The following is a 13,837-nucleotide window of genomic DNA, read 5'->3' on the forward strand; positions in this document are numbered from 1 at the left end:
GTGTTAATATCTAGCTATGTCTTGGATGAGAAATCTCCCCGGTTCCCTGTACTCATAATTCACTTGGGGCTTTTTACTCATACCCTTTTTTGGTGGTGGTGGTGGTGGTGGTGGTGGTGGGGTTGATTGTATTAATGTCTTGAAAGAGCCTTACATTTGCCTTGAGCATTTATTTATATATATATATATATATATATATATATATATATATATATATATATATATATATATATATATATATGCCCCTTCGGTGTCATTTTCTGTCTTAGGCTTTGAAGTGCAACTCGGGGAAGTCTGACAATGGCACTAACCTCCTGGAGCATATACAGTACATACAGTGTAGGCGAAGGTAGTTAGAAATGTTACTAAGCAAAGTCTCCCCTGTCTGATGTTACAACACGTTTATATCACAATCAGAGTAAAGGTAACATTTGGAATTTTTTAATGCACCATGAAGTTATGGCTTATTAATGATGCTCAATTTGTTTTGCAAAAACCCTGCTGGTCTTTAACCTCGAAGGGTCATGAGAATATGAGAGCAAAATGCAGTTGGTCTGTTGCAGCCTGTCACATCGCTGCGCCATCATGTCAGATATGTTTTGATAGAGTTCAAAAGACTTGGATGTTTTTTCAGTAACTACCAGTGAGTTGTTTTTTTGGGGGGTTTTTTTTTCTGAATGGCCTTTTGCGTAGGTGTTCCTTTTTCCTGAAATGCCCTATTGCTTCATTGGACTTTGGATCGGCGCGGGGGCGAAAAGGTCAGGGGCTGAAGTTTGCCGCGAGTTACAGGAAAGAGGGCAGGGAACTTTAGTTCACGTTCCAAAAGGGCAATTTACAGAGCTTCCCCAGCGGCAAACCTGTTTGGATGTCGTAACGGGAGGATGAGGAAAAACAAAAAGCGCTCTGTTCTGGGCTAAACTTTCACAGAGCCGCTGTAACTACAAACCCCGACAATCTAAAAGTAAGGTGGAGAGAAGTCAAACTCTGTGTAAAGCCTTCTAAATACCGTCTGTGTCTGGAGGTCTGCCTTTTAGCCTTTCTTTTGTTGAGCATTTAAGCTGCTTAATTATTTGACCTGAACTTACACAAGATGTTCAAGGTACTTCAGCGTGTCCTCTTTTGCAACAGATAACTCAAACCTGCACATTTATAGCCTGGCTTTTTTAAAGTAGCACTTTTAAAAGAACTAGTGGGTGTTTGTCTGACCGGTCACTCAAAAGGAGCCTCTGTGTTGGACGTGGCTCGATTTGACTGGGCCATCTGCTATTGTCCAGGGAGCTGCTGTTGAGTGATGTGCAGTAGCCTGCAACAGAACCAGAGGACATTCAAATAGACGAATGCAAATGATGTCGAGGCCTGCTGAACAGTCACAAGGCCGGACTCTGCTGCTCAACGCTCTCTCATCTGCTGCCTTTTCCTGACAGCAAATCTTATCTGCCATCAAAACGCGGCCGCCGCTGCTGCAGAAGAGTGGCGTGCTTTGACGTGCAGTGTGTAATTGTGTTGTGCAGCTGCGTTCTGCACTTCTTTTGTGTTTTTATTGACGATATATTTCATTGTAGAATTAAAAAAAATAGTTTGTGACTTTCCTCTCCCCTTGTTTCAGTAATTTGCTGTAATGTATTTTTTATACAGGATGATGCCACCGATACAGGAGGAGTACCTGCCCAGGCACTTATCTCCTCTAACAGCGTCTCTAACCACTGTGCCAGCTCAAAACCCCCGCTGTCTGTAAACCTGTCAGTCACACAATAGCATGAGACACGCACATGGCTGACAAAATCCTGGGTGGCATCTCGCTTTTGATTGCTGAGATACAGTCTGAAAATCCCCCAAAAACCTAATGTGCAATCTACCAGAACAAGTGTCATGCATTTACTGCAGGGTTTTTGATTTATTATAGACCTGGGAGCTGCCCAGCACTTGTGTTGTTGGCCACCGAACATTGTTCAAGGGCACTTTGACAGTAGATGTTGAGGAGGAGAAGCATTTCTCCTCTACTTACTTACGGGCCTGCTCTTTGTCAGCTCAGGGAGGATTCTCACCGGACACCCCCCTCTGGCCACAAGCTCATTTCTCTAATTGTTTCGGGCTCTATAATGTTTGTGGGGAGCGTGCATTAAGCCAAATTATTGTTCTCTTTTATTGTTTGTTTATTCAGTAATCACTCTCGACTAATAACGGATCTCAGCACTGCTGCTGTTATTGGGAGATTTACATGGTGCAGTTATGTTGTGAATTTCAAACTTGGACTAAAGCATTCATCTCAAACTGATGAGACAAATACCCAATAGGAGAGTAGTCAATAATGCTTGATCAAATGATCTGTTTTCAGTATTCACTCTCCTCTGTGCCTCCTCCTCCTCACTGCCTATCTCACATAAGTATATTACAGACTACAGTATCATACACACAACAGGGCCAGGTTGCATAAAATTTGAATTGAAAATGTCTTCGACTGCATTTGACGAGGAGAAGACGTCAAGCCTTGAGCTGGAGTAAAGTGAAGACAGATTGATGTAGTGGCTGAATTAAAAACTGAATATTTTTCTACATTCCTGCTAATAAATACATCTTTGCATCAAAATAAGACTTAAAAAGGTCCTTTTTACACAAAATTCAATGCATTTTCAGCAGATTTGCTAAAAGAGTAATATTCAGTAAATGACTCTTCTACTTTGGGCTGCAGAGTAGAATAGTCATTCAGGAAAGTTTCTCACAGGCTGCCGCTGTAGAGTGCGTGTGCAGCGGCATGAAGGCTCCTCAAAAGTGGAGCGAAAACATCTGGATGGCTGTTGGTTAAAGAGGCGCTTGATTTGATATACAGCGGCGTTTTCGGAGAGCGGAGCTTTCTTAACGTTGATCACTTTAATTTAATTGTGGGAAGCCAAAATTGTGATGGTGATTAGCATTTGATTACTTGTGCGGCCCTAATGAATATAGAACGATAAACTACCAGTGGAGCTCCACTGTCCTAATATTAAATCAGATAGGCAGATGTATTAAGAGGCATGTGGAAATGTGCTGTTTTTGGATGATGTGTATTTTCTTTCTCTGAATATTCTACCACTGAAATACCCAAAGAATGATTCTGCCGCATCAGAAAACAAGGCTCAAAATGACTGAAGTCAGTTCTGCTTTCTGAAATCCGATCACTGTGTGGGCAGTTGGAGAGCCTCCCCACTGTGTGCTGTTCAGAAGATAGGCTGTTTTTAAGTAAAGGCTCTCCATTATAGCAGCACTATCTCATTTGGAGACGATCACTCCGGGCTCCTATTGGTGCTTCTGTCGCCAACAGAAGGCCTGCAAAGTCAATGGGCCTCGTTTTGATGACGAGGCAAGATCCGCTAAATGCGTCTTCGCTGCCGTCGCTCCTGAACGCTGTAATGACAAAATGCTAGAGGGGAAGAAAGATGGACGACTCGGCTGCAACCCCCGAGAGCTACACTAGCCAGATCTCATCTGTTGAATGAAATCGCTCTCCTAACCTCCCCCTCCTCCTCCCACTTCACCCTCACCTCCAACTCTCCGCCCCTCTGCCTTTCACGCTTCACCTTGGCCTTGGCGCAATGACAGGGCCCCTCAATTATCTCCACCCATTGATCGCCGTTGATTGCAATTGCCGTGAATTATTTAGACTTTGCAGAAATTGTTCACCGAAAGGGGAGGGAAAAGAGAGAGAGAGAGAGAGAGAGGGTCAAATGAATTTACCCACATAAAGTATCGGCCCGTTTGGTAAACAACAGCTGTGGAAGCCTAAGTGTGCCGATCAATGAGGCGGAGCAGGGAGACAAACGGCACCAAGCTACCTTGTTGCGGTGGCTACGGAGCTAACAACGACTCGCTGCTGTACCCCCCCCCCCGACTTTAAGTAAAGACTGAGGAGATGTAGCGCGGAGGAGCAGGCCTCCTGGGTGACGTGAGAGGAGCTGACTCTTTTTGCTGGGCTTGTGTGGATCTGACTCCCTCCCTCCCTCCCTCCCTCCCTCCCTCCCCCTCTCTTGCTCCTGTAGCAGTGCCGCTGCCCCCGGGGCGGTAGAGGTGTACTCTCTCTACCATTGTGGTGAGCGTGCTTGCCAGGATGCTGCAGTCAGACGGATAGGGAAGGTCTCTTCTCTTGCCACGAGCAGGCCTACGTCGCAGGCTTGACAGAGTGGGGGTTGGGGGGGGGAATGCAAAAGCAACAAGGGCAGACGCTCCCAGATAGATAGGAGGAATACCCAGCCTGTGTGAACGATGGAGGACGTCTGCCCTGTTTTCTCACAGAGGAGAAAGACGGCAGATACTTGCTTGCATGCCCGTAGCTCTCGTTTGCAACTGTTGGAGCATTTTTTTGTAACTGAGTCTGAGATAAAACAGTTGTTGATCTGCAGGATCTTGCATCATGCCTCGCTCAAACAAAGCTGCTCCTAACAGGCACCGGACAAGGCCTCTGCTCCGCGCGCTAAATGCTATTTGTGTATTAATGCATATGTCCCTGACATGGCCTAAGAGGCCTAAGGGTTAGAGGGCTAGAACACCGGGTCACAAAGTCCAGGGAGTGAGGCCGGCTGTTACTCAACTGTGTCTTATTTTAACCAGGTTATGTGGCGGGAGTGCAGGGGAGAAGCCGGGGCTAAGTGAAAATGCCACTCATTCCTGAAGAGTCCCTGGCCTCGTCAAGGTTAGTGGCTTGTCTTTGTAAGTTGAGGGATTGATGCATGAGCCTGTCTGGCGCTGAATTCAAAGTCCAAAGCTGTCACAGGCAGCAGCTCCCTCCCCCCCTCCCCTCCCTGCCTCCCTCCCGCCCTCCCTCCTCTTTGCAGGCTATCACAGGGCCCCGTCCTTCCCAACTTCTTAGCAGCCTGTCCTTTTGGGAACCTTGAGCAGCCCAGGCAAGGACACAGCGTCTGGTGCAGTAAGCCTGTGCAGAGGGGGAGGCTTTACGTAACGCTCTGCTTTTAACATGGGTGTATGACTTCCCTGACACGGAGCAGTGCGGCGCAGTTCCACTCGGCTCGCAGCGCATGTCCCCCCCGCCCCCGCCACCCCCACCCCAGGGCCCTCCTGGGCAAGGAGGGGGCAGAGAGATCCCTGCAACTTAATTATATCTTTCTCTTTTTAAAAGCTTTCGTTTGAAATTAAATTTTCCCAGGCAATTAACTAAAGAGGAGTTTTCAGAATTTATGAATGAATGATGGATATATTGCACAGGATGACAGGGGGAGGAGGGAGGGAGCGGGGGACGCATATGCGGTACATGCCGCGAGGTGGTGGATTTATATCCGTTGCAAAACGGGTGAAGTTCAGTGGAATTGATCGTTAAACTTTGTACCTTAGAGCTTCTATCTTACGCAGCCAGCCATTCAGAGTTCATGATACACCATTCTGCTGTCAATATATATATTTTTTGAATACCTTCACATTGCTTTGCTCTGCAAGATGGATGGAAAACACAGGAGCTGGGGTTTCCCCTCTCCCTCATTCATTCACACCAACATCTGATAGAAGCCGGACTAAAGCGCCGAACCAGGCCACAATCCTTTTGGCTCAGAACTGTAATTGTGTAACTTTTTGGCTTCTGGTGATGAGCTGAGTGGTTGCTGGGCAACAAGGGACCTGTGCGGGTGGCCGTGGAGACTTGTAGCAGTGAGAGTTCAGATGGATTTGCAGCACGTTAGTTTCCAATGGAGGAATGTCACTGAATCCCTCTTGAAATACCTCATTTTTGTGTCACTCTATGCAAACCGATTGGCTGTTCTTCCAAAAGAGTCTATCTCCTAAGGTGCAAAAGGACTGGCCTTGTACTGACTTACAGAAACCTTTCACTCCATTTTAAATTTGGCAATGAATACATAAATGACCCATTGCATTTCCAATAAAAATATTTTAACCACATGGTTAAATAATGGACCAAGGACATTCGGCACAACCCCGGTCCCAATCTTTCCATGAAATGCTTTCTGGACTTTCCCCGAAACACGCTGTCCTTTTGTGAACCGCCAGTCCACTTGTGAATCCATTAGCGAGGTGGCGTCCTCACTGAAGCTGGTAAACAGACCGAAGAGACCGCGGCTCGGGAGTGCAGCTTCCTCATAACCGCGGTAGAAGGCCGGGCAGCGGTAGAGAGGCCATTTGAGAGGAGATGGAGAGCGCCAAGGCGGATGACTCCAGGCAGCCGTATGACCTATTACTTTGGGAAAATGGACTGGTGACCAGAAGATTGCTGGCTCATACTCCCGCTCACCCTCTGCCCTTGAGCAAAGGCAATTAACCTGGATTCCTCCAGTAAATATCCAGCTGCAGCAACCGAGGGAGATGTGCAAGAGTGATAATCGCGTAAGTGACTTTGAATAAAAGTGTCCACTAAGCAGGAAGATTAATACGGCTAATAGAATCATAGCTTGTGTTTTCAAGTTAGCAAGGACTGCTGAACATGTAGAGGAGTACGTGCCCCCCCCCCCCCCCCCAATCTCTCTTTGTGCACTCCTCCACACATACACATCTCGTCTTTTGCTGTGGCATTAAGGCAAGAGTGTGACCTTGACCTGATTGCCAAGTAGGCCGTTTTAAGCGACTCTCCAGAAGAAAATCCAATCATGTGACACCCTTCACCCAGGCCTCACCCCCCAATCCTCTCTCCTGACCTTGTATGTCTACAAGGACGAGGGGGGGGCCCACGCGGGTGTGCGTGCAGCAGCGGGGGGCTGCCGTTCATTCGGGTGGTTGCCCCCCCCCACCCGAGGTCAAAGGGTCAAGGTGGCATCATGGAAGAGCGGCCTCCCCCGTCTGAATTTTTGAACGGCTGGCTACAAGTTCCCACCCCCCGCGTTTGACCGCGGTAGTGACGCACCGGAGCGGGTTGAGTCATCCTCTCAGTTCTCAATCACTGATACCAGCATATGTCAGGGAAAGGTCGTCTCATGTCCAGAGTGATTCATGTCCCGAGTGAGCTGGCTGCTAGGATTTGTGTTACTGCAGTTGCCTTCGCTGACTCCCTACAGCTGCCCCGCTGTTTGAACCGCGCTGGCTCACTGTGTCTAGCCTCAGAGCGTGCTCCTGTTTCAGCTTCAGAGTATTTTTTCTATCATTTCTGCCCCCTGGATATGTTTACCATATGGTTCGGTAAATTGGGAAAGCCCACTTTGTTATGGATAGGATATAATGGATCCGAGTCTTTGTACATCCGAGTCAGAATATTGTACACCGCTGTGTCCTTACACTATAGAGCGCCTTTAGGCAAGTCGCAGACCATTTTCATGCCGTGTCTTCATTTGGCGTGTGTTGTGACACAAAATGTTATCTAGTCCTAGATATTAATCCCAGAGTGAAAGAAAGTTACGGTTTTATACTATGCAAACTTTACATTTTTTACTTTTTTTCCTATGAGATCTTTTAAAATATTGTCAGCACAATAATTTGGGTGTTTGTAGTGGCATTCTAGAAATCAAACTCACCCATCTGTAAAGTATTTTCAATTTGACAACAAAAAGCAGGGTCACAATTTTATAATGCGATCTTTTTATAAACAACTGAAATGTAACATCATCAATGTACCTATAACAATCTAATTGAATAAATGTAATTCAGCAAAACTACTAAGCTTGAGATAATGATAAGAGAGTTAATCTGATATTTTGTTAAGCCAGGTCCTGATATGAATGTCATACAGTGTCTAACAGGAAAGGTTGCACTCAGGGTCTCCGGGGAACTATACAAGGAGGCCAAGACTAATTTCCAGTCTTGTTTTCACAGAAACGTCCTCTTTCTTTATTGTGTGGAGCCAAATGTCAGGGATTCTCAAACGCTGTGGCGTTATTAGAAAACAGGCTGAGACATAACATAGTCTTCAGCTTTTAATAAAAGGAACCCATCGTGTGCTGGAAGGAGGGAGGCATTATGCAAGACTCTGCCATCAGATGGTCGGGATGGACACAGAGGCTTCCGTAGGGGAGATAAGTGATACGAAAGCAGTGCATTCAGGAAGTAGTCGGACCCCTTCACATTTTTTCATCATGCAGCTTTGTGCTAAAGTACTTTATTCTTACCTTATCGATCTACACAAAATGTCCCATAATGACGAAGCAAAAACATTTAAGAAAAGTCTCCAAATTTCTTCAGAAGAAATAATGTAATTATTAGTATTCAGACCCTTAACTCAGTACTTATCTGAAGCACCTTTGGCAGCGTTTCCAGCTTCTTGGATATGACGCGACAAGCTTTGCACACCTGGATTTGGGGGATTTTCTGCCATGCCTCTCTGCAAATCCTCTCGAGCTCTCTCGAGTTTGAGTGGAGACCGTCAATGGACAGCCATTTTCAGGTCTCTCTCTCTGGCTTGGCCACTCAGGGACATTCTCAAAATTGTCCCTCAGACATTCCTGTGTTGTCTCGGTGTGTTTTTGGGTCATAAGCCAGGTTTCCATCCAAACGTATCTCGAATCTTAACCGAATTCAAGAGTGAAGAGAATGTGAATGAAAGCTTGATTCCATCCACTACTGCTGTACACTTATTAGCAGTTGGTCCTTGAAGATAAGCGGTAGGTGGTGCCAACTCTCCAGTTGGAGAACCATTATCCAATAGCAGAAGAAGAGGGACGTAATGATGTAATTTAAAGAACACCAGTAGAAGCTTCAACAGTGAAAAAACAATGTAGAAAACAGGATGTGAATATGACATTTCACTTTGTTTCATGTGTTAATGTGAGGAGGGTCGCGTCAGATCGGAGTGGAGGGATGAGGACACTGTTTTAATCTGCCACTTTTTCTTCTCATCAGTGGTACAGAACCTCATCGGTTCCATCTCAGCCCGACAAAAACTTTCCCGCGATTATTTGAAGATTTCTTTTATATATTTTGGCACCTATTGCCTGAGGTCCTGAGAATATTGCACCGTTCTTTGACAAATATTGACATTTTTCTTCAGACATTTTTCATATATCATGGATGGCCCCAGCGGGAGTCACACTCACAATCGTTAGCGCTGTGCCCTCCCCTGTGGTCCACAACATTTCATGAGCCGTCTTGATTATGTGCATAGAGTTGTCTTTAGACGCAAATAAAATAAAGGTGATCCCCTGCTAGGATTTGACATTTAAAATCAGAGAGGCATTTGCTGCCTGCCTGGATACACCTTTACAACACACACACACACACACACACACACACACACACACACACACACACACACACACACACACACACACACACACACACAAAGCAGCCCAGAGGAACCTGTAGCTTTGGAAGTTTGATATTCAGCCTCAGCCCATCAGAGGTGCTCTTGTATAACTGCGTTATGTCCAAAGAGAGCAGTGAAGCACACGTGTTGCTAACTCATGTCATGCTAACTCATGTCATGCTAACTCATGTCATTTTAAGCTTGTATGGGTTTTAAAAGGTTATGGAAGCTCCGGTCAAGGTCCTTTACACAACGGGGGGAGTGACAAATAAACAATACAAAAAAAAGAGAATTTGTCATCAATGTCTTTTCATATCAGCGATACAAATTTGCAACAGGTGCAGAATTTTTTCAATAAAAGGTTTGAATAGCATGCTGAGGACCAACAAGATCCTGTTGACCCAGAACAGAGTCCGGTTGTCTGTCTGAGGTAAACCATTTCATTGAGTTTCCTTAAGCTACATTTTCTGAGTGAATTGTTGTTCCCTCTGTTAAACTTGTACGCATAACATATGTCTAGGGCTTTTATTTTGAAAGGAGTGGATCTGGTGCCTCTGCCTTCATCAAGGTTGATTGGAGTAATACAGTTTGCAGGCTTTGTTCCCACTATTTATTGTTCTACACTGTGGTGTTTATTTTGAAACTGTCTGTTTCTCGTGATTGGGTGATGCCTTAATGCGAAAGCTCAGAAAAATGGACCTTGCTCCTGAATAAAATGTATTGGCTTTTTAACATTCACTTTCTGTGTCTGAGTACTCGTGACAAAACATTTACAAAAATATCTTGGACAGTGTGAATTCATCGCATGAAAATAAACCCCCGATGCATAAGGGCCTTTAAGCCTGTATAACATGTAAGATCTATTTTTACACACACACACACACACACACACACACACACACACACACACACACACACACACACACACACACACACCTGAGGTTAGCACAGAGGAGCTGTGTGCTTGTGTAACTGTGTTTACACGTCTGAGGCTGGTGCTGGCACAAGAGCCAGACGAATGTGGTTTATCCAGGGTCTCTCTCTCTCTCTCTCTCTCTCTCTCTCTCTCTCTCTCTCTCTCTCTCTCTCTCTCTCTCTCTCTCTCTAAGCCACCTTCCCTTCCATTCAGCATTGACCTTGGTGCTTATGAGGAGGCAAGGCTTGACCTACATCCACCCCCTCAACTGGAACTAGAACCTCTGCCAGCCCCCCCCACCCCACTCTCGAAAAAAATGACCTGACACCCCCTTACTCTGCTTTCTCTAACGGACATTTTGCTCTCTGCAGGTTGTATGTTTGATGGTAAAAAAAGTAAGACCCGGGCAGGGCGTTCTGGTAGCAGAGGAAAGTGGAGCAGCGGGCTCCATGACTCCATGACTCGTCTCTGAGGCACCAACATGTCTGTGTGCCCTGGGTCACCATTAGCACGCAGGGGCTTAGCACCGCGCTGGTGAGAGTTTAGCGGCGGGTCAACCCTCCTCTGGTTTTTAGAGCGCCGTGTCAAACCGTGGATGATGCAAATGAGCACACACGCGAACACATGTAGCGGCTAGCATCTGGTGGGACTAATGTTGTGGTGCGGGGCAAACTGTGTGACACTAGGGCGCTAACATGAGGCTAATGCTCAAAGAGTCTGTTTGTAAAGGGGTTGGTGTTACATAAAAAAAGATACTGATCCCCGTTGCGGTCCCTGGACCGTGGTCGTGCCTCCTGCTGTGACCCGGCTGACACCCACTGCTACTTCGATTATTATTATTAGTCACATTACTATTACTATTCCCTATATCATTATTTTAGTTCCACTATAGTCATTGCTGCTTTTATAAGTAGTCTTAATGTTTTCCTTCGCTATTCTGCTTACTACTGTGATTATATGAACAATTTATGTCATATACATTGAATGTGTTGTATCTCTGTTATGCTGTTCATTCTGTACACATGACATCTATTGCATTCTGTCCATCCTGGGAGAAGGATCCCTCCTCTGTCGTTCTCCCAGAGGTTTCTTCCTTTTTTCTCCCTGTTAAAGGTTTTTTTTAGGGGAGTTTTTCCTGTGCCGATGTGAGGGAAGGACAGAGGATGTAACATGTGTACAGATTGTAAAGCCCTCTGAGGCAAATTTGTAATTTTGGGCTATACAAAATAAACTGAATTTAATTGAATTTAATACTCAAGTCATGTTGTGGTTTCATAGAATTATTAAAGGTAAAACGTGATAATTAAATGTCACTCACTCCTACAAATATAGCCCTCGAACAGAAGCAAAACAATGGTTGCTAAGCAACGGCAAGGCACCAGAGTGAGCGATTATTTCTGGCCGGAGCATTAATATTTAAATTAGCAGCCAAAGGTGCATCGTTGATCAGGTCCTCACAATGGCTTTTAAACGCCGATGCAAAGGGCGTTGCGGAATCCGTGTTACAAATGAGTGGAACCCTCAGCTGTTGTCAGAGGAGTGGTTAACGTACGGAGGGATTACCGAAGAGATGCGTGAGCAAGCTCGACTTAACCGGGGGGGGGGGTGTTTGCATGTGAGCACCGTGCGTGAGCTGCGATACATCATGAGCTGTCCTAACCGGCACAGAGGCATTTGATGGGGGGGGGCAGTGTCATGCTACCTGGCATTAGGGCAGCCCCCGGATCAGCTTTCCCCCGTAACGACCCCCTAGCAAGAGTGGCTCATCTTTTTTTTCTGGCCGGGGCAACATGTCATACCTTCACAGGGTGTTAGATGACGGAAAAAAGAGCAGTGTGTTTAAATAAGGCCTCGGATCCCATTTAGCATTCTGAGAAAGACGTGAGATAACGGCCACCTAGAAGAGGAGGTGTAGAATCAGGTGGCGGGGCCCAAAGATGGCGTTTAACCTCGGTTGCAGTTGTTGCATCAAGGCGTGGGAGTGTTTTTGCCAGACACACAGCTGGCCCACTGATAAGGGTCGGCCCTCCTGTTTCAAAAGGCCATAGGAACGCAACGCCAAAGTGCAGGACTCATCACAGAGAAGTCTCTCTTTTTTTTTTTCTTTTTTTACTTCTTTTCTTCCTTTGTCTCCCTCTCCCTTCTACTGTCTCCCTCGATCATGCTCTGCAGCACTCCTTGCACGATGTTAGGGTGGAGAGAGAGAGAGAGGAAAAAAAGAAAGAAGAAGAAAAGTGGGTCAGGGCGACCTATTTTTTTCTTTTTTTCCCCACAGTTCACGGAGGCAGAGGGTGGCGGTGTTATCGTCAGTTAGACGAGGAGCAGGGCCTGATGGGGAGGCAGGGCCCTGTCGCGGGGACGCAGCCACTCAGAACTGGGTCAGCAGCAGAGGGTTACGTCTTGTAAACGGCTTGTCATGCCGGGAGAAAAAAGCTGCAAATGAACCATAGATTATACTGCCCAAGCTGAGCGCCGAGGTCTCTCCTCGCTCCCCAGCCGTACACACACACACACACACACACACACGCACATATACGCCTTACAGTAGCTCAGGAGCCTCTGAGGCACTGCCACCTCCTATACGTTCCCCCTCTCCCCCTTCTCCCCCCCTCTCAGATCTGGTAATAGCGTTTGATTACCGCAGTCAGACCTGACGAGCTCGGAGCACAGATCTATTCACATTTCCCTTCCCCCTGACACGCAGGCTGCTGTTTTTTTTCTAAATAAAGGCTGCTCTCTCCCAGATTTGCTTTAATTCAGGTCAGCTTATTTACTGTACCGAGCTCATCTGTGGTTTAGAGACGAGAGATGCTGATGCTTATTCAGCTGCAGCGACCTCTTTGCATATCATCTGTGCCAATACGAGATATGTGAAGAGGTAATTTGCCTACATGAGCCCTCATGAGGCATTCATTTCTTCTGACCAAAAAAATGAATATAATTGTCTTCCATTGGACTTTTCAAATGAACCCCAGGATGGCTGCAGTGCTGGCTGAACCAGACCCATCGCTGATCTTCAATGTCAGAACAAGACTTAGGTCTGAGTGGGGACGTTAGGATAGTGTTAGGAGTTAAACATGTCATAATTCTTCTCTAATATTGATTTTATATTGCTGTTTCTGGCCAAACACTGCATTTTATGAGATTACATTTGAACACATCATGATGACGTTATAAGGTACCTTCGCCCAACACTTGTTTTTGTATGTTAGCTGTACTAATAATATCTGTATTTATATATCAATACAAATAAAACACACAGCAACAACAAAATAATAGTACTTACCAACTAATTAAAATAGTATAACTCATAAATTATTTTTATGTTTAAAAAAAAAAATATATATAATATATATATATATATATATATATATATATATATATATATATATATATATATATAAGAAGAGCCTTGTGGCTCTGTTACTTAGCCAAGCAGGACCAGCTGCTAATAGCTAACCTCAACTAGCTCTCCTATCGGAATCAACACCAATTTGTTGTTCATATTGTATCATTAACGGGGAAAAATAAAGACATGCCAATAGGGATTTTACTGCATACTTTCCATTTGAACGCAATCTGGCCCGGTACCTACGTTGTTTTGTAAAGACGAGTACCATCAGCAGGTTTCTGTCATCGACGTGGTACTGAAGTGTCGGTTCTTGTGACATCCTAAGTGGAGGTGAATTTTGCTCGTGTTGATGTTTCGACAAATTGCCCTCAAGCCACGGGGGAAGAACTTATCCACAGACTCCATATAT

At 45.5% G+C, this 13,837-nt stretch overlaps 1 protein-coding gene across 1 annotated transcript in view; it reads left to right on the forward strand.

The window, feature by feature from the left end:
- nrip1b (nuclear receptor interacting protein 1b) overlaps window positions 1-13,837 on the forward strand; it is a 39,137-nt gene that overhangs the window by 764 nt on the left and 24,536 nt on the right. The window lies entirely within an intron of this gene.

This window comes from Anoplopoma fimbria, chromosome 24, assembly GCF_027596085.1.
Source record: "Anoplopoma fimbria isolate UVic2021 breed Golden Eagle Sablefish chromosome 24, Afim_UVic_2022, whole genome shotgun sequence".
Taxonomy (NCBI): Eukaryota; Metazoa; Chordata; class Actinopteri; order Perciformes; family Anoplopomatidae; genus Anoplopoma; species Anoplopoma fimbria.